General features: G+C 36.0%; 1 protein-coding gene across 1 annotated transcript in view; it reads right to left on the bottom strand.

Annotated features, from left to right (window-relative positions):
- Positions 1-27,712, bottom strand: part of LOC5565810 (roundabout homolog 2) — a 353,487-nt gene that overhangs the window by 236,466 nt on the left and 89,309 nt on the right. The window lies entirely within an intron of this gene.

The following is a 27,712-nucleotide window of genomic DNA, read 5'->3' as shown; positions in this document are numbered from 1 at the left end:
TTTATTAAAAAAACGGCTTAGAATGACTTATAACGGCTTAATTTTGTTTAAGAAGGCTAATAACGACCTAAAACGGCCTAAAACAGCATAAAAATGCTTGGAATTGCTTAAAATAGACCGAAACGGCTCGGAATGGAAAACAATGGGTTAAACTGTCTCAAAACCGGTTTGAAATGATTAAAACGGGCTTAAAACGGCTAAGAACGGCTTAGAAAAGCTTAAATCGGCTTGAAATGGCTTAGAATAGCTTAACATTAAAAATTACGTAAAATTTTCACAACAGCTGTATGCGTGTAAAACGTATTGGAACGGATTTAAACTGCTTGAAATATCTTAGAATGGCTTAAAATGTCGTAAAATGGCTTGAAATGGTCTGAAATGATTTAAAATAGCTTAAATATGGCTTAAAATGGCAAAAAATGTCTTAGAACGGATTATATCGGCTGAAACGGTCAAAAAGCCTAAAAACGGCTTAAAATTGCGTTAAACAGCTTAGAATGAATTAATTGACTCATTACGCGTGGTAAAGATGAACAAATTATGGGTGAAATTATGAAACAAAATCCACGCTCTCGGCTGGAATTTGAACCCAGGACTTTGTATGCTAGACGAGCGCTTCACCAACTAAGCTACCGAGCCACTTGGCGACCCCATACATTTTTTTTCATAATTTCACCCATAATTTGTCCATTTTTACAACGCGTAATGAGTTAATTAATTTAATAACCATGCGGATTGGATTACCGAACAGCTCAATATAAGCGTCAAATTATAGCTTAGAATGGTTCAGAACGACTTAAAACAGCTTCAAATGACTAAAAACAGTTTCAAACGGCTAAAGCTGACTTAAAATGGCTTAAAACTATTAAGAACGCCTTAACAGCTTAAAACAGCCTCAAATGGCTTAAAACTTATTGAAACGGACTAAAAAGGCTTAGAACATCCAAATATGTATTTACATTAAAAAACAAATTCAAATTCAAGTCTAGTTCCAACTAAAGCAAAAATTTAGATTCTAACTGGTTTTATTTAAGTTAATTATAGTTTCATTGCAGATTTCTATATTCTACTAGCTTTAACAGATTAGTTCATTCAGTACAAAAGTTCTGGGTTCGACCGATTTCATTTACAGCACAGCACTTGGGTCTGTTTAAGATGTTCACCAAAGCTGAAAGAGCCATTGCTAACTTTGTAGCATCAAATACTAAGCGGTAACATATTTAAATGCGATCATTTTTTTCTAAACAAAAACGGAAAGTGTAAATAAACAAACGTCAAATTGTCATAAGTGCATGATTGCATGTTTTAAGAGATACTTGAAATTTACTCTCCAACATTTCCAACTCTTTGCCTTATGTAAGGGCCTCTTTAGTCTTATGAGAGGTTTATGATTGAGTCAGTGCAGATTTGAAGAATTAGTGATTTTATTCCTGGTTTTTAAGAATAAGTGTTAAAAACACTTCAAGAATTGCATAAATTATTTCGCTTATACGGAAGCTTCCATGAGGAGCCTTCCTTAGCCGAGTGGTTAGAGTCCACGTCTATAAAGAAAAGCCATGCTGAAGGTGTTTGGGTTCGATTCGTGGTCGGTTCAGGATCTTTTCGTAATGGAAATTTCCTTGACTTTCCTGGGCATACTTGCCACACGATATACGAATGCGAAAATGGAAACTTTGGCAAAGCTCTCAGTATTAACTGTGGAAGTGCTCATAAGAACACTAAGCTGAGAAGCAGGCTTTGTCCCAGTGAGGACGTAATGCCAAGAAGCAGAAGAATCGTCATAAATGGTCGGTTAAAAAACAACATGCTTGTTACGTATATTTAAATAATTGTTTAAATGTATGTGTACTACATTATCCGTAGAACACACAAGATCCAAGATTGACTTCTGATTTTCTAAGTCAATCGGATAAAAGGCTCTGTAAAATTTAGCAGTTTAAGCAAAAACTAACAAAAATCTCTAAACTGTATATATACAGTTCCCGTTCAATTTTGGCAACATCACAGTTGTAAAATGACAATCAAACTTACAACCAGCCATTTTTTAGGATTGGTGTCCCCTCCTCCATAGCAGTAATGAAGAAAAGCCCACTTGATATGTTGATTTCAAAATACATACATCGAACGAACACTTAAAGTGCAAGTTGAAATTCCAATTCTGTTATAATTTCAGCTCAATTAGAACTCTCAGTTGGCAAACCCATCAATCAAACTATAAGAACCATCAACTTTACCGTTCATCCTGCCTTCAAATTCTCAACTGTCGTTCAATTTAACACACATTTCCCTCATCCATCCATCTTTCCTCGCCGTCAATAACTCAAACGTCGCATAAACGAAAGGGGTTCACGTCTCGCAAAAATCAACACGACAACTGTTTTATTGCTTTTTTGCATGTCCGTTACGTTCCGTTTGACAACACGTGTCGTGTCAGACAGACGGAATGCTCTCCCTCTCAGACCGAAAACATTTAATTGGCGGAAGTTGGCAAAATTTGACAATAAAGGTACCCACTTCAGCATAAAAAGAAATGTGAAAAAACCTGCAGGTCCTTCTCTTAAGCACCCACAGCTGTATTGTGGTGACGTCATTTGCATAGCCCCGAATGGGGTCCTAAAGCCCTGTTCCAATTTTAATGCCAAACGCTTAAGTTTAGGCCACAAACACATGTTTACTCAATTTTTTAATGTTTTCTGTTTGTTTAAATCCACAAAACATTTTTTATATTTTTTATTAGATTTTGTCACATTCTTTGGCTTAAACTCAAATTTTGGGTGTATTTTGTTTTTCGTGTCCCTTCTGAAATGTCATATAGGAACAACCCCAGTGAAAAAACTATAACCCCTGTGGTGTTTTTGGCGACTAAGCGAACGTCAAACATGATCAAAAGTGTCAGGGTTCATTTATGGACCCAATTTTTAAATTAAAGTTTAAATATGATATAGCCGTTATTTGAGCGGGAAAACTTGCTAAAGTAGTTACAGTAACATGCTCTTTCGTGTTATTAAACAAAAACAAGATTTCATACAACATTTTAGGACCCTATTGCGAAACTCGAGTTCAAAAGGGTTCCGCAAAACGCAGAATTTTATGTGTGTTTAATGATCGGAGAAATGGAAGGGAAGGTGGGTTATTATGCGCTTCCTAGGAAAAAGCTAAAGTTTAACTGTGAATTTCAATGGAATCTTTCAAAGCGATTTCACAAGGAAGCTAAAGAATTTTCCCAAGGATGTCTCTTTCATTATATGCTCCTTAGCTATCGAGCTTATTGAATTCGTTCGCAGGTCAATGGAAGAGGCTTTCGAGCCTCTGAAGAGGGTGACGAGGATAGGCCTGATCATTAATTCTACCAAAACGAAGTGCATGGTTGCAGGTAGAGATGGAGGCAGGCTTGGTGGTGTAGGTGCTGAGGTAGAGTTTGATGAGGATGTGTTTGAAGTTGTTAAAAATATGTTTACCTTGAAACATTTGTGACATGTGGCAATGACGTTTCCCACGAAGTGAAAAGACCAATTGTGGCTGCGAATAGGGTTTTTTACGGATTTTTATGAGACTTTCATAAGAAAAGAGACCAAATCTCTAACAAGAGACCTGCTTTCATCCCTGGACTATTAAAATTTATACTGAATCGTATGAAATGATTGGAGATATTGCGGTGGCGCGTTTTACCATAACGACGCATTTTACCCCATAGCTCCCCTACAAGCCCGATTATTGGTAATGGCGAAGGAGCGCTCTTGTGTGCGGGAGAGGTGCGTGTTTTGCGGCGCTTGTGTGGTTTACCGCCGGCTTTCGTGCGAAATGTGAATGAATACCAATTATGATTTAATTTCGGGTCCGCCGGTCGTTCGCTCGCCATTTCTGTATGAGTTCGGTGTTCTCGCTCTTTGTGAGGGTGCGAGGGCCTGCTGCATGTGAATAATACGTGTGGGTGCCCACATTTAAGCTGGCTTTTATTAAGTCGACGATGGTGTGATCATGCAATTCGGATCCGACATAGGTACATATGGGACATGGGTTTTTTGGGGGTATTTTGACGGTGGCTTTTGATACGGTCATAAAGATACGCGTCAATGACAGTCGGTTTAATTGGCCGCCATCATATAGGGCGGAACGATTCATTTTGATTCCGATTATATACAACGGCGGATCAAGGTGTTTAAAATGTATGGACATTTTGACAACTGTCATACCCCTGCTTGTCGGAATGATTTTTATGAGGATTCGCCCGACCTGTCTCTAATAATATCTTTGGTTTCATTACAGTCCGAATACTCAACAACTGATATTTAAGCAACTTAAAGTGTCTCATCTTCTTCTTCTTCTTCTTCTTGGCATAAACGTTCCCACTTTGACAGAGCCGGCTACTCAGCGTAGTGTTCCAAGGGCACTCCCATAGTTATTAACTGAGAGTTTTCTTTGCCAAAGTTACCATTTTCGCATTAGTATATCGTAGTAAGTACGATGATACTCTATGCCCAGGGACGCCAAAAATGTTTCCATTATGAAAAGGTCCTTGATTGACTGGGAATCGAACCCAGACACCTTCAGCAAGGATTTGCTTTGTAGTCGTAGACTCTAACCATTCGGCTAAGGAAGGGCCCCAAAGTATCTCATAAAACCAGCAATTTTACTTTCTTCCTACTACGTTTTAAAGATTTTGATTCAAACATATAAATTTCACATGTCAGACACAGTCGAATGAGCTATGCCCAACTGACATTCACTCATTTAAGAAACACCATTATGGCAGTTTTATTCAGCATCATGTTTAATAACATTTTAATAATTTTCATGGCCAACCTTTGTTCAGGCGTTGTTCACACAAATTTGGAGAAACTTTAAAGCATGTCGTCGAATTCCAACTTTATTTTTCAGCTTTTAAAACGTTTTACAAGCATTTAGTTCAGCTTTTATACGACTGGTCCAAAAATAATTAAAAACAAATAAAAAAAAAAAAATCAGGCGCCTCAATTAAAATGTAGTGTAAACAATTATCATGATATGACAACCATATTTAAAAATCGCCTGGATACTGGATTCGAACTCGAGACCTTCCAATCGTCAGCGGTATACCTTGCCATCTGCGCCATACTAGAATTGATGAATGAATCGTCCAGTGCAAAATATAAACCTCTCATAGCTGAATATTAATCTTGTTTGAGCTTCTATTCGACATCGTCTAATCAACACATGGTACGCTAATCAACAACTGAACAAGCATATTATTCAGCTGCTGTTCAGTGCTGATCCAAGCTGAGTTCAGTCGGCTATTTTTAGCGCACAGTGAGAAAATTTATGTCAATGATGGTCAAAAATAATGTTTATTTACACAAAGTGAAATCAGTCTGAAATGATTAAGGTGAATATGCATCGAAGCCAAACCTCAAATTTTCAAGGGCATAAATCTAGAGAACCATACTGCGCAGCGGTTCGAGCTGAAAACCTCATCGATTGGCCACACGCTGGTGGTGACCGATCGATTAAGTTTTCAGCTTTAACGGATGTTTAGTTCTCTAGATTTATGTCCTTGAAAATTTGAGGTTTGGCTTCGATGCATCTTCACCTTAATCTAATTTCAAAATAATTTTTAGTTTGTTCAAAACTTCAATTTTAATGATTCATTAACTTAAATTGAAATTCATTTATTTTTTAAATTATATTTGTATTTATTAATTATATTATTGATTTGTATTTTTCATAAACCTATAATGAATATATTTAAATTATTTGAAGTGTCCTGAAGACTATGCGCCTGAATAGAAAAATGTTCGAATATCTTGACGTGTGGGTTTTTTTCAGAAATGGACAAGTAAATCATTTTTCCTAGATCGCACTATTCAGTTGGGAAGAAATGTCATTTTAAATGTAGCTCGCTATAGATATTTATTTAATCAATTCTGTCAAAAAAATGTCCACTTTTGTTGTAAGGAACAACATCCCGAGCAGGCGAAAAAAACTTAGCAATAACTAATTATAATATGGATAGCAGAAAATGATAATAACCTGAGAGATATAATATGTAAAAGATCTGGAAACTATATCTAAAATTAACTACATACAAAAATCAAACAAATTTTTTTATGTTGTCTTCAGATCTTTTATGTCAATCAAGTCAATACAGTAATACCTCGATATAACGTAACTCGATTTTTATTTTCGTTACGTTATATCGAGGTTACGTTATATCGAAGCAAAATTTTTTTTCTGAATTTCGTTCATCATGTATTGTTTGGTGAGAAAATGGGTCCTACATTGATATTATTGAACTAGCAGGCATTTTCAGTTTATCTCACGTATTTTTTTAAATATTTTTCTGTATGAAAGTTTCTTATATTTTTCTTTTTATTTTATTTTTTACTTTTACCTTTTTATTTCAGTATTTCCTAATGAAATGTATTCAGGAAAAAACTTTGGAGGAATCCTTGAACACTCGGAGAAACTGTACAATAATTCATTAATGAGATCTTCCAGAAATCTTTAAAAATGTTAATGTTGAGCAATCCATGAACATTTCTAGCAAGTAGTTATGGAATTTCAAGAATTTTGTTATGAGGAACTCGTGAATTCTTAAAGCAAATCTTTTTGTAATTTCTGGACAGAATTTTAGAATGAATGTCCCAAGAGTTCTTTGAAAAATGTTTTTTTTTTAGAATTCATGAAGAAATCACTAGAAAACTGTCAAAAACAAGAACTATTTTCGAGAAATTTTTCATGCGAAAGTTTCTGAACGAATACGTTGTGAATTTTCGGTAGTATTTTAGGAGAGATTTCTGGAGGATCTCCGGAGGAGAATGCTCAGTTTTTGGAATTCCTGAATATATTTTTGTAATAAAAAAAATCCATAGAAAAATTTCTAGACTTATCGTCTTCAAGAATTACTTGAAGAACCCAATGAAATCATTGGAATCTTTCTTTAGAAATTCGTGTTGGAATCAATGAAAGATTTCATTTCACATAGAATCCTTGAAGAACCTAAAGTAGTATATAGAATGGTTTCTGCATAAATATTTGTAAAAAGTTCTGCAGAAAATCATAATTAAATTGGTGGAGAAATGCCAAGAAAATTGTTCTTCAGGTTTTTGGACGAATACCTGTACGGTTTTTTAAATAATTTGTAGAGCATTCCAAGAATTATAACTGGATTGTTCTTTAAAAAGGCCGCTGGAAGAATTCATGAAGAAATGCTGAAATAATTTATTAATTTCTAGACTCCGGAAAAGTATAAGGTATCATATGTGGAATTATTTGTAGAATGCATAGTTGAATCCACTTTGTATCCTGGAGAAATAACACATGAATATCTGGAGGGTCAACTTGTAGAATTTCTGGAATATCCCTGTCGGAATTATTTTAAGAATAGGTTTTAAGTTTATACATGAATACCAGGACAGTTTAAGATAAGCCCATGGAGCAATTATTGTCGGAATATCTGGAGGCATCCTCAGAATCCGTCGAGAAATTTCGATATCGATTTATGACTGTATTCAGTGATAGTAAACGCACAGACAAACAGACGTCACACTCTTACCGTTGTCCATCGACCACCTTTTTAACGGTCCATTCAAATATATTGTAGGTGGTCAGTCCATCACCGCCATCTGTTGGTCTACCGGCCAACTACATCAATTTTAGCATTAGGCGTAGATGCTCTCTCGATTTTGATTTTGATCGCTATTTGTTATAAGTGTTACGTCTGTTTGTCTGTGGTAAACGCTTGAATTGCCTTGATTTAGTATTGGTTGGTGTTTGAATCTTGAAAAATGTTTATAGCAGTTCATAAACCATGTTTTTGATAAAAATTGTAAAAATAAATGGGGTCAAAAAAAAAAGTTACGTTATATCGAGGTAAAAATTACGTTATATCGAGTTACGTTATAAAGAGGTTACGTTATATCGAGGTATTACTGTATCACGCTTTGTTTGTCAGTACTTCGCTCCTATTGGAATACTTAGCTCAAATGTTTGTTTTTCAAAATAATCCTACATTTCTGGAGGCTGACCATGTTTGTTTTCTGAACGACTATTCAAAAAGTTTTGAGAAAGCATAAGTTATTAGCTTTGAAATGCATTCGGAACTCAACACGCATTTCGGATATTTTGTCCATTCTATGAAATTTAGCTATACCCGGGTAGAGGAGAATAGCAAAAGAATAGCAAAATTTACCATTAAAATAGAATGTTTGAATAGCAAAATTTGTTCTTTGTTTGTTTGAAATAAGAGATAAAATAACAAAAATAATAACTGACTTTGTATGGCATAATAACTAAATCATAACATATTTGGCCATTGTAATAACAAAATAATAGCAAAAATATAAGCAACCGTAAATAACAAAATATGTTATTTTTTCGATATTAATAACAAAATAATAACTAAATAAGCTATTCACGAGTAGCTCAAAATAACGATACTTTTAGTTCTTTGACTTTAATATCTAAATTTAGCATGATTAAAAAATAAACTTTTAGCTTTCCTGCTAAAAACATTTGCTTTTTGAATCTTTAATGAATATCATATAAACAGTAAAACGAGCTATTATGGCAAAAGTTGATATTGATTTGTTCTCATGAATTATTTAAATAAAGTTTTCAAACATCAAAATAATGACATATTTTACTATGATGGCGATTTTTGTTATTCTTCAGATATTTAATGTTTTTGAGTATCTTTGTACAAATAACAAATTTTACCATGATAGTATACTTTGTTATTGATTAGTTATTACATGAATTTTAAATATAACATATCAAAAACACATTTTGCAATGATAGTATGTTTTGCTATTGATGAGATATTTAATGTCACATATTAATAACAAAATAATGGTTAAACTAGATATGATTGCAAAATTTGTTCTTATTTTACCATTATTTTGTTATTCACCTCTACCCGGGTAGTGTGATTGCTTTTACAAGGCTTATTTATTACTGAACAATGTGTTTGTTTATCGTCATTTTGGCCTCTATTGGATCAACTGTTCTTATAATATACCGAAGCTGAATTAGAATTTTATAAGATACTTATTCAGCTCTTATTCATGCTTATGTTAAACATGTGGAAATAGCTGAAGTGCGATGCAAGTAAAACGTTAGTTCGTCTTCTGAATATCCTTTTATACATATACATTTGTTTAGTGGAATATTGGCTTTTTAATTGGGGGAAACATGTCTTGTTCAGCTCATTAGTAAAACAATATTGACTAGTCGAATGTGAATCTTTGGAAACGTTAAGTAAGTGGCGATTCAACTTTTGTTCATTCTAATGCATAACGTTGAACATTGACCTAAGTTTGTGTTAAAAAAGCACCATCTCAGCTCTTTATAGAGCAACATTTTTATTCAGCTGTAATTACCATTATTGAACAATAATTAAACATGCATGCTTGTTTGTGGCTCTGAATTGTTAGTTGGGTGGAAAATCATGGACGAGTACAGCTTTCCCGGAATGCTAACAAGACTAATAAGAGCAACGATGGACGGTGTGCAGAATAGCGGGAAGATTTTGGGCGAACATTCCAGTTCGTTCGAAACCCGCCGGGGACTTCGACAGGGTGATGGACTTTCGTGCCTGCTGTTCAACATCGCGCTAGAAGGTGTCATGCGGAGAGTCGGGTTCAATAACCGAGGTACGATTTTCTAAAGATCCAGCCAATTTGTTTGCTTTGCGGATGATATGGATATTGTCGGCAGAACATTTGGAACGGTGGCAGACCTGTACACCCGCCTGAAACGTGAAGCGACAAAAGTCGGCCTGGTGGTGAATGCGTCAAAAATAAAGTATATACTGATAGGCGGAACCGAGCGCGACAGAGCCCGCCTGGGAAGCAGTGTTACGATAGACGGGGATACTTTTGAGGTGGTTGATGAGTTCGTCTACCTCGGATCCTTGTTAACGGCTGATAACAACGTTAGTCGTGAAATACGGAGACGCATCATCAGTGGAAGTTGCGCCTACTATGGGCTCCAGAAGAAGCTGCGGTCGAGAAAGATTCACCCCCGCATCAAATGTACCATGTACAAAACGTTTATAAGACCGGTGGTCCTCTATGAACATGAAGCATGGACCATGCTGGAAGAAGACCTGTAAGCACTTGGAGTGTTCGAACGAATAGTGCTTAGGACGATCTTTGGCAGAGTACAGGAAAATGGTGTGTGGCGGCGGAGAATGAACCACGAGCTCGCTAGGCTCTACGGCGAACCCAGTATCCAGAAGGTTGCGAAAGCCGGAAGAGTGTGCTGGGCAGGGCATGTTGCAAGACTACCGGACAACAATCCTGCAAAGATGGTGTTCGCGTCGAATCCGGTTGGCACAAGAAGGCGAGGAGCACAGCGAGCGAGGTGGCTTGATCAGGTGCAACAAGATCTGGAGAACGAGGGCCAAAATCGAAGTTGGAGAGACACAGCCATGGACCGAGTAATTTGGCGTAACATCGTTAACGAGGTTTTATCAAATTAATTGATGTAACACCAACTCAATAAATAAATAATGCAGCGCCAATCACGTCTTCAGATGAAATGTCAAATATGTCTCAATGAACAACTTTGAAGAATGAAGTTTTTTGTTGGGATGCTCCTATCAAAGGATAAAACTGATCGAGATCAATTTCAACCTAACTAGATCAAATCCGAAGAAATCAAGATGTAGTGCAAATCTTCAAATGCGTATCCAAATCTCTAGGATGCGTATCCAAAGTACTAGAGGTTTTAGCGTTGCAAACAATGATTTGCTCCAGTGTGCAGCATTCTTTATCTACTTTTGAGAGTTTTTCAAAATTTTAAATGATTTTGAGAATGGCCAAAATTTTATTTTCAATCTGTTTCTCAATTCAAAAAATTGTTTTTCAATTATAATAACTTTGCAAATCAGGATCGTGAGAACGTCGATATACATGAATTCTCCATACAATCAACTACTGACTGAAATTTGAAGTCCCTTTTCACCTGTTTGTCAAACGTGTAATTTTTCAGCACATCTGATGGCCTCAATCATTGAGAGTAAAAAAAACGACCCGCATTAGCAGTTTGATTAAAAACCCAATGATCCACTTCCTTCTCACGCAGAAAAAAAAATATGATCCAATTTTCAAGTCACAGCCAATTTCACGAATCTTGGCTGCGTACACCTCTTCGGATATGGTTCCATAATTGAGACATCAACTAAGGTTTTTTCTTGCGTTCGCCCAACAGCTCATCTTCTCGGGTGCGTTCTAAGATGTTACGCCACAACCGTCCAAAACGCGACGGATCTCATAATTTCCCGCGCCAATTTATCGCGGTCAATTTAACGTCGCTTCGATGGCCGCTCTCGGTCAGTTAGCGGGGCAGCGCGGTTTAATTAAACCATTGCAAAATTAAGATTTATTGGCTCGTTTCGAACGACGACGACGGAATGACTGCCCGCCTCAAATTGGACGACGGCTACGGAAGTTTCCAACCGGCAGTTCCAAGATGGAAGGAAAACCGCGAGTTTTTTTTACGGTTTATAGTTAATTTACGATTCTTACGAATCTGTTTGCTCAGAGGGAAGCGAAAAAAAGTCAACAATGAAAGTAGAAAAGTTTTTCCCCGGATCCTCCATGAAACCCTTTTCACTTGTTTAATTACAAAATTAACGACCCACAGTTTCCCTGGACGAGGGAATAAAAAATACATTTCGTTTGGTGATACCATGGGTTGTTGGTGTTGCCATGACAAGTGCGGCTCAAATGTTGCATGAAATTACTCAATTCATAAAAATCAATTGTGGGTCGTTTTGGGGGAGGTTTTTACTGAAAAAAAAAACATTAATGTTTATCAAACACGAACGAAGCAAAAATGTATCATGTAGCATCGAACGCTTTCATCATGAAGTGGTTAACAACACGGATGCGATCAGCATCAATTTTCATTCGGATAAATAGTTCTGCAGTATAGTTAAGCTTCAGACCACCAGCATAGCAACGGGGGACATAATGGGGCCGGGAATGTTATGTCTCATTTAATTTTATATTTATTCAGCTTCTGCCCTCTTTGCAAGAAGTAGTGGGAGCCAATCAGGGCAGATTTTTAATTATAAGTTGAGTTTTGGAAGCATTAGGAGAAATCTTCCATTTTTGCAAGCATGAAGAAAATGTATCAAAACTTCTACTACAGATGACACGCAGGCTTTGTATCTTCGCGAAGAGGCCTGTGTCATCCGCAAACAAAGATTTAAGATTAAAGTTTTTTAGGGGGACGGGCCTGATGTAATGGTTAGAACACACGCCTCTCACGCAGAGGACCTGGGATCGAATCCCATCCCCGAGATAGTCACAAAAAAAAGTGACGACTTCCTTCGGAAGGGAAGTAAAGCCGTTGGTCCCGAGATGAACTAGTCCAGGGCTAAAAATCTCGTTAATAAAGATAGAAAAAAATAGTTATTTAGGCAACAAGTTGCAAAATGATGATTTTTTCAGCACGAGTTGTACATTTATAAATACAACGAGTGCTGAAAAAATCGAGTTTTGCAACGAGTTGCCTACAACATTTTTTGCTATTTCGAAAAATGCCATTTCAGTTGGATGAACTCTAAAAGCACAAACACACATTTCAAGAGAACCCACATGGGCACACATCCATGCGTAGTATCAATTCAGTATTTTTCAATCACGTAGGCTGTGATACAGTAGTACCTACGCATGAATGTCACAAGTTTTCACGCTCCTATCGAAATCAGGTAAGACAGCACAAACAGTTGCTGACTACAAATGTTGGACTATTCGATTCCAAATCAGAATCACGTGGTCATTCATGGGGAGAGGGAGCGTCTGGACAATGATCACGGTCCATACAAATTTTATAAATTTGTGTATGGACAAATGACCACGAGGGGGGTAGGGGTTGACCAGGAATCCCAAAAAACTGATCACGTGGTAAATGGACAGCCTCTGTCGGAATCAGATCGCACAACGGATCAGATGCAATTTTGCTAATTCTGCGCGGCATGTGAGGCGAGACGAGTCGAGTGAGGAACAATTGTCGACTAGCTCCCATTGGATTAGCTTTAGTCGCCTCACATCCCCCGAGGTGAGAAGGACTCGTCTCGACTCACGTGCCGCGCAAATAAGCACAAATGGCATGAAGAGGCTGGTTTGTTCGGATGATGCCTACCAAAACAGTACTGAAAAGTGCTACTTTTCAGCACCGAAAAGAGTGCTGAAAAGTAGCACTTTTCAGCACTGTTTTTCTCAGTAGGAAAAGTAGACCGTTATGTTGATCAACTTTTCAATGAAAAGTTGATTGATTTGCAACGGAATTGCAAAAAAGATTTTTTAGTTTTACAATCAAGCCTCCATGTCAAACACTGTCGACCAGTAGAATAGCCTTCAGATTTGTTGGAACGGATCAAATTTGTTACACGTTAAAGTTGAGAGTGGTCGAATGTCCATGGCGGAATCCGAACTGTTTATTGGCAAAAATTAAATTTTCGTTGATTCTGTTGATTCGTTCATTCTGTTCAAAATAACCTCTTCAAAAAGTTTACTGATTGGACGATAGCTAGAAGCTTCTGCAGGATTTTTATCTGGTTTGAAAATTGGAACAACCTCGGCATTTTTCCATTTGTCAGGAAAATATGCTAATTGAAAACATTTGTTAAATATATCAACCAAAAATGATAAGCTACTTTCTGGAAGTTTCTTGATGAGGATGTAGAAAATTCCATCATCGCCAGGAGCATTTTTGATTTTTTTTTTAATAACAGTTCTCACTTCTTCCAAATCAGTCTCCCAAGAATTTTCGAAAACGTTCTCTTGATTGAGAATATTTTTGAAGTCCTGAGTAACTTAATTTTCTATTAAACTAGTAAGTCCTAAATTAAAATTGTGCTTGCTATCGAACTGCAAAGCAAGTTTTAGAGCTTTTTCGCAATTAGTTGGTAATAATTTGTTTTACTCTTTCAATGCCGGTTTTGGTTTCTGAGGTTTTTTTTTTTTCAAAATTCTAGATAATTTCCAAAAGAGTTTAGAGCCAGGGTCCAATTGAGAAATCTTATTTTCAGAATTTTTGTTTCCTAATTGTGAAAATCGTTTTTTAATTTCTTCCTGCAAATCCTGGCATATAATTTTCATAGCAGGATCGCGAGTGCGTTGAAAGTGCCTTCTCCTCACGTTTTTAAGACGGATCAAGAGTTTAAGAGGAAAATAACAATCATCGTTTTGGGAATTTTCAAAACCAGTTTTTTTTTTGCTCAAAACTGAAGCAATGTTTATGGAAATCTATCATTGCGTTACACTTGCTATCTGTAATGCAGTGATAGATTTTCATGAGGATATCTTTAAATTTGAACGAAAAAACTGGTTTTTTATTTTTGATGACTACCGATGATAGAATGATGGATTCTTGAGCCTTAAGATCATCGTCTTTAATCGCGGATTCAAATTTTACTTCACATTTCGGAATTGCAATGCTCCTGGCTTCAACAATGGAATTTGTTAAAGTTTCAAGAGCATTGTCAATATCAAGTTTAGTTTGTAATGAAATGTTAACATCAAGATTAGAGTCAATATATGTTTCATATACCGTAAATTCGGGTGTAATTGATCAGTAGGGCGAAATTGATCACCGTGTAATGAGATTTTCAATCTTACTAATAGTGCACCAAAATCAATTCAACCTATTGTAAATGGACGTCGTTTGTCTTAAATATTGTCGAATTGTGTGTAGTGAAGGTTTTTGTGTCAAAGAATATCTATTTCAACGGAAATAATGTAAAATTCAAGAATTATGTTTGGTGTGACAATGATTGACATTCACAAACTTCTTGTTCTAGACAAGGATTTTGACATGGTGTCAGCCTGAAAGTTGGTGAGGAAGCTTAAAATATATCCCCAAAACAGATTTTATCATTAAAATTAGTACCAATTTGATAGTATTGTTGAAAAAAAAATGAATTTCTGCTGAATGCTAGGAAAATTCTTTGGAAATTGCCTACATTTGGGCGTTTCCCGTGGCATTCTTGAAATTTAATTAATGATTATTTCCAAAAATATTGTCTTGTTAAGAATTTGGCAAACATATTCGAAATTCAGGAGGCAAAAATTAAGTATGTAGAGTTGATTTCAGAACAAACAATAATCGGTTGTAGGATGAAAGGTCGAAGGACAGAAGGTCGAATGACAAAAGGTCGAATGACAAAAGGCCGAAGGGCAAAAGGTCGAATGGACAAAAGGTCGAAGGGACAGAAGGTCGACGGGACAAAAGGTCGAATGGACAAAAGGTCAAATGGACAAAAGATCGAATGGACAAAAGGTTGAATGGACAAATAGTCGAATGGACAAAGGGGTCGAATGGACGAAAGGTCGAATGGACTCCAAATTGTACCGTTGAAAAGATTATCGTGCACTCAGTTGCTAACATTTTGACCACAAATTTCTCCCTTCTCATCTGAAGTTTTTCCTTCTTTTAAATGGTAGCTGTTCTTTAGAATTACCGTTTTAAGCAATAATTTGTATTAAGGCTATTATTTTCCAAACAAAAGATTAATTTTCTGAACGTCGGTTGTTTAGCATAGAGTAATTATTATTAGATTTTTATTTGATACATTTTCAATAGAGATTTGTCCTTCTTTTAAACATTGGTTGTTCTTTTGGAGTTATACATTATAGTGATTTTATATTGTTGTAGACATCGATGATTATTCCTTTGTTTATACATCGACTGTTCTTCATAGATTACAATTTTACATCTCGCGTGTATTTTTTTTTTTGTTTCAATTGAAATGCTGCCTTCTAATAAATATCGGCTATTCTTCATGCTTAACAGTGTCTATTGGTATACCAATTGATAGAAAAACAAAGGATTTTCCTTCTTTTGAAGTTTTGCAGTTTTCAGGGCTATGCATTAGAGTTTTATCTGACTTTTGATTTCGACTGATTTAAATTAGCATCAGGGAAAAATAATCATCCTTTTTTTGGAATTAGACCCCAACTAGGGCAGGGTCTTCTTCTCAGCTACTCAAGCATTTACTGAGAGCTTTTCTGATAATTTGATCACTTTTGTATTTTCACATCATGCTTTTTATTAGGAGATGATCTGCAACCCGAACCATGAGAAGATAATTCAAGGATTGCGGGTGTGATGTCGCACCAATCTATCCAAGCTCTGAAATCGGTTTTACAGAAAACACTACATCACTCTTTAGCTCACACTCATTTCTCTTCAGAACCACCTGATGGTATTGCTTCGAGAAGAGCCTTTTGCATATAGCACTTTACCACATGCAACAGAAAAAAACCTAGGCAAACTGCTTATCCCAGCTGCCTTGAACATTGTTACAGAGATCCAGCCAAACCATCTAACAAGTGTCATGCACCTCGATGCACTTAGAGTTATATAATTACCAGGAGAACATAAATGACCTAACGAGTCTCCAACCAAACCGCCTTTCAACGCATCAGAATCGTAGTGTGCTGCGCTTCACGAAAATTCTAAAAGCGCGCTAGGGAAGATTTAACACATGCGCTGCTCAGTGGCAGCGTAGCCATCGGTATCCAAGTTGTACAACAACTGCTTAGTAACGAAGAGTCTCTACAGCTTTTTTTTACCTTGTTATGCAGGTGTCTAGATGGTCTATATGATACGGTCGGAGACGCGCGATCCGGAGGTTACAATTGTTTTTGAACAACGCATGTGACGGACCGCATGAGACGCATTAACAAATTACCCTAAGAAAAAAGCGAGGAACACCAACATAGGTCTCAAAATGTACAATGCACGGGTGAGCCTGAAAGGAATGTGGCTATTGCACATAAGGCTGCAGCACGTACACAGTAACTTTGGATGCACTACGACCTGAAAAGTCTAACAAAATTTCTACCCAAAAAGATATTTCACTAGCTGAAATTGAACCTCCCTCAGCACGGTCTTTCTGGAAATATGCGCGTTTTCGTCACGTCTATTTAAGCTGTAGCGCTTGTACTTGGTTCATTGATAACTTGCTTTTTATCTAAACAGTATAGCCTTTTGTTCTTCCTAAATTTTTGTCCATCCGACCTTTTTTCCATTCGACCTTTTGTCCCTTCGAACTTTTGTCCACTCGACCTTTTGTCCCTTCGACCTTTTGTCATAGATTTACAATAATCATATTGACAAGTGATCAATTTTACCCCGGAATGGTATCTCCCGATTTTTTATTTTAAAGATTATTTTTAGTCCTAACATCACGTTTGTTAGAAAATTTAAATAAATAAGGTTATGAAGTTCACCGTCGTACTTGTTTTTCTCCATTAAGTTGTATAGTTTCGATACCATTTTAGAAAGCAGACCAGAAAAACCATAAAAAAATATCAATTTAATTCGAAATTACGGTATATTCCAGTCGGCTCGAAAATAATTGAAAGTGGAGCTAATAGGATTGAGAATCGCTTCATGGGATATTTGAAATTTAAAAGGGACATGATCAGAATCAAAATCAGCATTAGTAATCAGTTGGCTACAAAGATGACTAGAGTCGGTAAAGACCAAGTCAATCGTAGATGGATTTCTAGAAGAGGAAAAACATGTAGGGCTATCAGGGTATTGAATTGAGAAATATCCTGAAGAGCACTCATCAAATAAAATTCTGCCGTTGGAATTACTTTGAGAATTATTCCATGACCGATGCTTGGCATTAAAGTCACCAATGACAAAAAAATTTGATTTATTGCGAGTCAATTTTCGCAAATCAGTTGGAGCAAAATAACTTGCTGTCCAGAGCATTGAAAAGGCAAATAGGCAGCTATGAAAGTATAGTTACCGAACTGTGTTTGAACGAAAACACCTAAAGTTTAAAAAACTTTAGTTTCAAATGACGAAAACAGTTGATGTTTTATACGCCTATGAATGATAATTGCCATCAAGTCGATCATTACGATAAACAAAAAAGTTAGGATCTCTTTTGAGTTAAGATCCAGGTTTTGAATACGTTTCGGTAATAATTGCTATGTGCACGTTATGAACTGTAAGAAAATTAAACAGCTCTTCCTCTTTACCATTCAAAAAACGAGCATTCCAATTTAGCATAGCATAGCATAGCATAGCATAGACTGACTGCACATGTCAATGGTTGCTACTCCGTGATTGATCGGAACTGGTAAGAATTGCACTACGATCCAAATGAATAAGGGATGGGAGTTTCCGCTTACTCTCGAAGTGCAATTTTAGCAGATCTAATATTATTGATCAATAACGGCGCCGGCCAAGTCCTTACAGTCAGTTGGGATGGGGAAGGAAAGTTAGGATGTAATGATTGTTGCTTCTAGAGACCAAGAATACCTCTGCATCTCCACAATCACCACGGGAAGGAGTATACCCCATTAGGCATAAAGACGTTAGGCATAAGGACGTTAGGCATAAGGATGTTAGGCATAATGGACGTTAGGCATAAAGACATTAGGCATAATGGATGTTAGGCATAATATTCGTTAGGCATAATGGACGTTTGGCATAAAACAACTAGCGTGTAAGCCAAATAAAACTCGTCTTATATTATAAAATTGTGGGTGAGCGTCCTTAAGATGTAACAGCTCATAAAATAAAGCAAAATTCACATGAAAAGCACTACGAGGGGATTGGTTGATTGGTTGGTCATAAATGACTGTTTTTGGTGTTATGAAATTTGACAATAAACCCATTATCGCAAGATATGTTATCTTTCTAAAATCCAGCTCAATACATTTTTGTAAGATTTGTATTTGCGTTGTGTTATTTGTTTCTAGAGATATTTGTTTGAGTGAGTGTACGAAATTTTTTGTTATAGTTTTCTTACATTATTGCGTTAATTCTGAAGAAGGGAAATCATCTATATAAATATTAGCAAATGATTAGCTTGAAGACAACAATCAAGAGTCAACTCATGAATTTATGTTATGATATAGGGCATTAACTTCATTTTTGGTAGTGTGTCAACAATCTTCTTGGCGTTGCATACCCACTCCGAGTCTGTTCATCAATTTAAAGTAGTGAGAACAGTTCCTTAGCATCTTCTGTAAACAATCTGCGATGATTTTCAAGCAATTTTGACAGCCGAGGAAGTTTTACCGAAAGCATTTTGAAAATGTTTGAAATCAATCAAGTTTGCAAAGTACAAATTGATTAAGTGTTTAGATGCAGAAGTCAAGCTCAAATTTAACATAGCACGGTTTTCAGCCTTTAACATGGCGTGCATTCAGGTTCAAAGTAATTTTACCGATTTTATTGCACAGAACTCTTAAAACTCAATTGATTCCCAAGTGTTCCGCAAAACATTCAAGAGCAAGTCGAAACGTAAATTTTTGATGAAGATATTTACCTCTACAATTCCAATAATTATTGGAATAGCAAGAATCCACAGAACAGCATATTATTAGAAGAAGGTGATTTTTAAAACAACCTTTTCCTCCAGTCATTCAATTATATATAAGTATAAAGATATAAGTATAAAGAACAGCCCATGATTCAAAGAAGGGAAAATTTATGATGGAAATATTAAGAGCAAGAATGATATTAATTGTTCAATTAGTATGTTTCAAAAGCACAACTTATTTTTAAAGAAGAAAAATGTTCTGATTAAAACATTAGCAGTGAAAACTCCAATAATTTTGTCAACGGTATAACTATGAAGAACAGCCTTCAATTTAAAGAAGGGATAATCTCTGATGAAAAATTTGTCAGTTATGTGTATACAACCAAACTCAAAAGATTAGCAGCAGATCATGTTAAGCGTCTTTCTTATCATTGACATTACGTCCCAACACAAATTCTTAGCTAAGTGTCCTTGGAGCACTTCCATAACAATTAACCAAAAGTTTCTTTTGCCAAAGTAACCATGTTGCTTTCTTATTTGTGCATGATACACGAGCACGATTATGGTTCATCACCAATGAAGTAAAGAAAACGATAAGATTCTGGATTTATACTAAGAAACCTTCAATCGGGGATGGACCTGGTGTAGTGGATAGAACACACGCCTCTCACGCCGAGGACCTGGGATCGAATCCCATCCCCGAGATAGTCACTAAAAATTTCAGTGATGACTTCCTTCGGAAGGAAAGTAAAGCCGTTGGTCCCGAGATGAACTAGCCCAGGGTTAAAAATCTCGTTAATAAAGATAAAAAAAGAAACCTTCAGCATGGCTTTGTCGTATGGTCGCAGACGTTACCACAAAGCTAATGAAGGCCCTGATGATCATAATGAAGGTGCTGAACATTCAATCAAGTTTGTCCTAGAAATTGACCTCAAAGGATTGACAACTATGTTACGACTGCAAGGCAATTGCATATCAAAGGACACACTTTTGATTTTTTAAGTCCTTCAGAATTATCTAAAAAGTTAGCTAACTTTTCATATAAACGATTTTAACTTACATTTTGGAAATTATGCCTATCATCCATTATGCCTAACGTCCATTATGCCAAACATCCATTATGCCAAACGTCCATTATGCTTATCGTACTTATGCCTAACGTCCTTATGCCTAACGTCCTTATGCCTAACGTATTTATGCCTAACGTCGTGCACCCCACGGGAAGGGTGTTTATTAGTGAGTTAATAGAATAGAATATACGACTTATATTTAAAGCTAGTTTTGTATTTTTGTCTCGAGAAGTTTTTGGAAAAAATACGTCAACATCTATAATGTCGAACAATTCAAAAGACGTTTTTATTAATGACGAAAACTGAAAATTACATGTATATATTTCAACTTATATGAAACAGGAATAATGCCGACACTTGTAGTGACGAACCATACATAGTTTGTTTGAAAATTACATATGAGTATTACTGTGCATTTTGTCTCGATATGGTAGAAGTTTTAGGAAATACGACATGAATCTATGACAAAAGGTCGAAAGACAAAAGGTCGAAAGGACAAAAGGTCGAAAGACAAAAGGTCGAAAGGACAAAAGGTCGAAGTACAAAAAAGAAGGTACAAAAGGTCGAAAATCTTTTTTTCAAAGAAGGAAAAAATTCCCACCAAGCAAATCACTTTCGACCTTTTGTCCTTTCGACCTTTTGTCTTTCGACCTTTTGTCCTTTCGACTTTTTGTCTTTCGACCTTTTGTCCATAAACCCGTCAACATTCACAATGTCGAACAATTCAAAAGATAATTTTTAATAATGTCAAAAAGAGAAAAATGTATGTGTATTGAAATTGTATAAGAAAAAAGCATAATGCCGACACATATAGTGACGAACCATACAAAGTTTGTTTTAATATTACATAAAAGTTACGCTTTCAAGAAAAAATGTGTTATCATAAGCATGAAACGAACTCACCAGTTGGTAATCCATTCTTGACTGAACACAAAACTGACACTGACAGCAAAACTTCTTGGCGTTCCGAAAACAAACCGTCTTGCTTGGGCCTTCCCAAATACCTACCCAGCAAGACGCTCCAAAACAGGGGAAACAAAATTTTCCGTTGACGAAAGCACGCGCGAAATTGTCAGCAAAATCTATCGGACGACGCAAAACCTAACTGTCCTGCTTGGGCTTCACGAAGCACTCTCAAAAAACGAGCATTCCAATTTAAAATATTTATTATTATTTTTTGGATCCATTAGAAAAACGTAATCCAATAACAATTTGATTTGTAAATTTTACACCTACTTGGACTGCTTCAGTCATAGTGGTGGCTTTGAACATTGCATCAATCATTAGATTCAATTGTTCAGTTAGAATATTAAAATCAGAGGCAGACATATCACATGAAGTGGGTACATTATCTGATGATTTCCCATTAGAATTTTCGGTAGATGAAGAAGCGGAGTAGGAGTTACCTGTGGCGGTAGGGTTTTTTTTTTTCATTTGATTTGAAACAATTAGAATGGGTACTCATGGTATGTGAAGGAGAGGAGTTCAAATTACCTGCTACGACATCGACAAAGGATTTTCGTTGGGTAGATACATTCGAAAATAAAAGATTCGAACGGCTACTCGACGGATTAAAATTAGTTTGTGAATAAGCATATTTATTATCTTCCTGATGGGTATGATTCATGATCAAGCGATCGTTAACTGAAAAATGAGAATTGTTCGATACTCTACCAGAGAAATTCCGGAAACGACCGTTATTCTAACTGACATTACCGTTCATCTACCTGGCACGAGCCTCGACGACTCGCCTACGCGAAGGGCAAGCCCAAAAGTTAAACTTAAGATTGTCCCCGCAATTTGCGCATATGAACTTATCGGTATGTTCCTTCACTGGACAGACGTCCTTGGCGTGAGAAGAACCTCCGCAAAGCATGCATTTAGCAACCATGCGGCAATTTTTTGTTCCATGACCCCACTTTTGGCTCCGACGGCACTAAGTGGTGTTCTGGAAATTTCCTCCAGGTTTCTGGAAATGTTCCCATGTAACACGATACCTGGACTGGGGAAAATCCAAGTAAATCATTTATTCCATTTTTGATCTCTTTCGAGACCTTTCAAGACGACCTTGAACAAACATTCAGTTTTGTTGTCATAAGTAAAAAAATGGTGCTTCTTCTCATCAAGAAGTTTGAGAAGAAGTTTGCGATCTTTAAGTGTTTCCGGCAACACGCGACAGTCTCCTTTCTTGGCAATTTGGAAGGAAACCTTGATTCCCCTAATGGAGTTCAAGATCTTCTGCCTAAATACTGATCACGATAGGCGGCATTATTTGTCTCATCACTTAAATCAAAGAACCTGGGCTGTTTCACTTTAAAACTCTTTCATCACACAGCTATTTTCGATCGTGCTACAGTCAGTTCGATTTAAAGTTTAAAACATTCGGAAGTACATCGTTCAACAGCAATACTATAGTGCATGGAATAAAAAAATCAATCTATATAATGAATATTTCGCTTCAGTTACATACTTCACGGGTGCATCGAAACATTTCCAACTTCACCGACAGCTCATTTCTCTTCAATGCTGCTTTTTTATCCGATTCCATCGAACGAGAAAAAAGACACAATTTCCAGTTGTTTGATTAAACCAGTGCACAGGTTTTTTTTCCTATCCACTTCCTGGTCCGGAAATGTTATGCAGCGGCGGGTGGGCAGATTGCAACTCCACAATGTGAACATTTTCATATTTACCCTCCACCGACCAAACGAGATGAAATGATGGGATACGGTGGAAATGAAAACATTAAAAATTGCACTGATTCAAAATGGAGTGGTTAATCAAAATTTGGGGAACCTACCTGAACGCTTGTGATTTCGTGTAATGTTAAAACTGAACCTAAATGCAAATATGTACTTTTTGTGTGATGAAGTTGGAATTCAATATGTTACCGCACGATTCAATTTCTTTCCAAGTTATGTCTCTCGCCGCGTCCCGGTTCATGTGATCAATAGGGCGGTTCAAATAATAAAAACAGATTGAAAATCCAATTTCCATGATTTTCAAAGGGCATATGTATGATTAAAAGTTGATGAAATGCAAGAAGAATAAGAAGAAGCTTGTTTTCCAATTATTTATTCAGAACAATATTTACAAATTGTCCGTTAACCTAAGTAACCTAAGTTAAAGTTATGTTTACTATGTTACTTTGTATTTTTACTGAATGAAATAACAATTTATGGTCCATCTTTTGAATTGCAATACTTTTAAGTTGCCTTCTTCTGTCTATTGATTATAAGTAGCAGGTATGAAACAGTGACACTTATGATCCACATTCACATTGACTTTTTTTTTTTTGAATTAGTAGTTTTCTGCCTTTCATCCTTCCATCCTTACATACTTCCTCCATCACTTTGAATAACTCTAGTCATGTTTGGATGTATGATACTTTAAAAATATCGGAGAAAAAGCTTGGGCCCCTCTTAAGTCCACAGTAAATCCACATAAATTTTTGAAAAAGAATATGCTAAGTTACTTGAAATGATGAAGAATTCACACCCACAAAGTTTTAACAAATTCTGAGAGGTTGTGGTCAACCGCCGGTCGAGTTGGTAAAAAAACTGTCATTTATTTAGCTTCATATAATATTGTAATTCGGTAAACTTATACAAAAACCCAGAGCAAAATTTGAAATAGGATTAACTTTTTCAACAACTTTCTTCATATGGTCTTTAGAATAATGTTCAATAATTCAAATTAGAATTTACATGGATATGATAGTCTTGTCAGTATTAGAATGATTATCTTAGTTTCTCCATATAAATTCCCATATAAATCTTCAGCGTCCTTGGACTACCTTAAAATTCTCATCGAGAAGGTTGAAAATGTGACTGTACTCTATTTCTGCCCTAAAAAATATGTCGGACATTGACTTTTTCATGTTTATTTGCTGTTATAACCATCCTAGTGATCGCGCAATCTACGGTACTGCAAGACGATCAATTTAAGCTTTTGCTTGGCACAATGCAAACAAACTGTCATACATCACCGAACCGAAATGTAGCGCTCTGTAGGCTCTCTGAACCGGATTTTATCTGCCCGACCGACATCTATCACTTCCAATCGTCATTGTTCATCGTCTTGTCGGGTCAGCTGAATCGGCAGAAATGTGTATCATATCCAACTGCAAGAAGCGGGATGATGGAAGATGAAAAGGAGACACGTACACATCAAAAATTAAATAAGTATTGGCAGACTAATTTTTGTCCATGTATGCATAATCGAACGTAAGAATATTCGATCTCATTTATTTACTGACAATCTTTCGGTTAAAGCGTAATTTAGAGAAGCAATTCAAAATCAATTTAAACTCACTTCTTGGGCATGGGGACCATTGGTGAGAACGCAGCAATCTTTCACTTGGCAAGGGATCGAATGCCGGACATTCTCTCACATATTCTTTTCAACCGCCTGCTGAATTTCTACTTTGTACTTTGGAATTTCGTAACTTTACACAATTTTTGCGACGTCAGAAGCTAAAATGATGTGAAATTACATTTTTTTTTAACTGTGCATCGAACAAACTTCATGGGTAAAATCCTTGAAAGATGACTGACTCAGATTACTACGGTTGCTGGTGCTTGCTGGTGCGGGTTCAATTCAGGATTCAGTGAAACCGGGTTCAGCAGAAAGCCAACACATAACTGATGAATGGAAGTCAATGAGGATGGCGGTAGCAATCTGTGGGGATTAAGCCGAGACTGATGGCACCGAAATCGACAAATATGTACACAATGCATCATATGACTCGCCGTCGTTGGATCGTTTGTTGAAGCTTCTGGATCGGAGAACAGTAAAACGCTGTCACGCTGCAGTGGATTACTGGGAATACCGAGGGGTTCACAAATAAATTGATGACTAAAAAGATTCAATAATCGATAACATGGGTTGAACTCCGAACCATAATTTAAACCAGTTTTAAATGATGCTATGAAGTCTTATAACAGTCGCTGAACTGTCACATCAATGTAAGTATCATTATTTGTTCTTTTATTAAACAACACTAAAGCAGAATTTCAATATCTATTCCCCATCCTTTTACCCCTCGAACCAAACAGCCAACATCTCACTACATTTCTTAGTTTGATCATAGGCATGTCAAAGGCAGTGACTAAGAGATGATGGGTCTTGTATTGAAATATACTATTTAGAAAAGCAAAAATGTGCAGTATGGAAAATGTAAGCATCAAGAAAATGTTAATGAGATAGTGAAAATTTATAAAACTAATCTAAACAAGCTCCTTTTAAAGCTAAGTAGTCCGTCATTTATTTTGGCAGCCATGTTGACATTTCAGCTCGCAATTTCAAATTGATAAAACTCAATCCACATGATAAAAATTGGTTTGAAAAAGTATCATTATAAGCGTTCACATGTGAAAAGTATATTGATAATTTTTCAGCTAATTCAGTATAAATCCAAATGATTTTCTTTACTTCGAAATCGTGATTTGACTTGACAACAATCATCAACAACGCGTACAAATTTCAATGACGGCCTACTTCGGCTTTAGATGTCTTTGGGTAGCTAAGAGCTACATGACTCCAAATTGGTGCAGCTACTACACTAAATTTTTCAGTGCAGGATCCGCGAACCAAGGTAAATCACCAAAATGTCTAATAGGATGGAACTTGTTTATAGAAAATTAAAAAAAGTTAGAAAACAATAAGGGGTTTTACAATAGTGCCTTAAAAAAAGAATCTAACAAGAACTCATGCCTTAAAAAATGATTAAAATAGACAAAACAAAAACCAGGATAGGATATTTTCGCCAGATATCATACAATGAATTTCTCAATGATTTATTTTCGGGAATTCCATCAGGTATTGATTCATGTCTTTGTCCAATATGTTCTCTTGAAGTTACTCAGAATTTCTTCAAGGAATCATTTGGTTATTTTTTCAACAGTTTCCTTGGAATCAAAATTTTCGATTCGTTCCTTACAGAATTCAAACAGGTTCTTCAAAGTAACGCCTCAGAGATCACTCCAAGAGTTTCTATAAACATTCATTCAAGATTTGTTTTAATGAGTCCGCCAAAAAAACAAACTAGATCTATAGAAACTACTCCAAAAATTTCTTTGGGATTTCTTCCATAGAAAATAATTAATAACACTCTCCACCAACGGTGATTTCTCTATGGTTTTTCATGGATTTCCTACAGAACTTTTGCATTGAACTTTATCAAGTATTATCAGCAATTCTTCTAAAAATATCTCCATAGATTTTTCATGGACAACGTCTTCAGAATTGTTTTCAGTAAATTATCGAAAAATTTCAAGAGCAATACTCAAAAAAAAATCTTTCAGCATTTTTTTCCACCGGTTCATTCAGAATACCTTTGACGAGTTTTACTAGGATATCTTCCAAAATATTTCATCAAAAATTCAGACGTTATTTCACAATTTACTCCTAAGATTCCTTAAGGATTTCCTCCAGTGATTTTCAAAAACCATTGAAAGAATTCATTAGGAGAAAATCTTAGAACTTCTTCCGAAAAAAATTGAAAGTAATCTTAGTAAACGTCCTAAAGGAATATCTGACCAATTCCTGCTCGATAGAAATTTTACATAGATTTATTGAAGAACCTTGAGGAGGACTCGTGATGGAACAAAGAGAAAAGAGCTAGAATTATTAGAGAAAAAATCCTAAACGCCAACCGGGATAGGGCAAGCGCTTCCTTAGTGGAGGTAACTGCAATAGTGGAGTGTGTTTTGACATGTTTCGCATAAATAAATGACTATATGATATTTTTGTATGATATACGATGCGAAAATAATACAAGCAATCGAATAACTCTGCGGAACACATTTTTGACTCAAGCACCAATATACCACTATTTACTCAATTAGAGGTTGCTGAAACCATTGTCGTTTTCAAAAATATCATAGCACGTCTAGTTTTTGAGATATTGACTGTTGAAAATGCTGAATTTGACGATTTCAGTTAACTTGCATACAAGTTTTCCAACTTTTATGGCAATTTATTTGCTTAATTTGTCACAAAATTCAAACTCCATGTGTTAAACAATACTTTCCAACAAAGTTCATAATTCTTCCGTTGGTAAAATTTTATTTTTTGGTGGTTCTGAAAAGTATTATCTTATACCATATAAGAGAAACGAAGTATTTTATATGGAGACTGCAAGCATGTTGAAAAAATCGATTCAAACTGAATTTAATGGAAAAAATTACAAATTTACAATCAAATTATATCTAAATTGAAAGTTCAAGTCCTATTTTTCATTATTGGTGGATAAAATCACAAAAAAGTTTGATAAATTAAACCTTAAATTTCATGTGCCTCGTTTAAAAACCTCATAAGAAGGAACATTTTCAAAAATCTCAAATCATCATGTGTTTCT

This window comes from Aedes aegypti, chromosome 3 (assembly GCF_002204515.2).
Source record: "Aedes aegypti strain LVP_AGWG chromosome 3, AaegL5.0 Primary Assembly, whole genome shotgun sequence".
In the NCBI taxonomy this organism is placed as follows: domain Eukaryota; kingdom Metazoa; phylum Arthropoda; class Insecta; order Diptera; family Culicidae; genus Aedes; species Aedes aegypti.
This window is presented reverse-complemented; position numbering and strand designations above follow the sequence as displayed.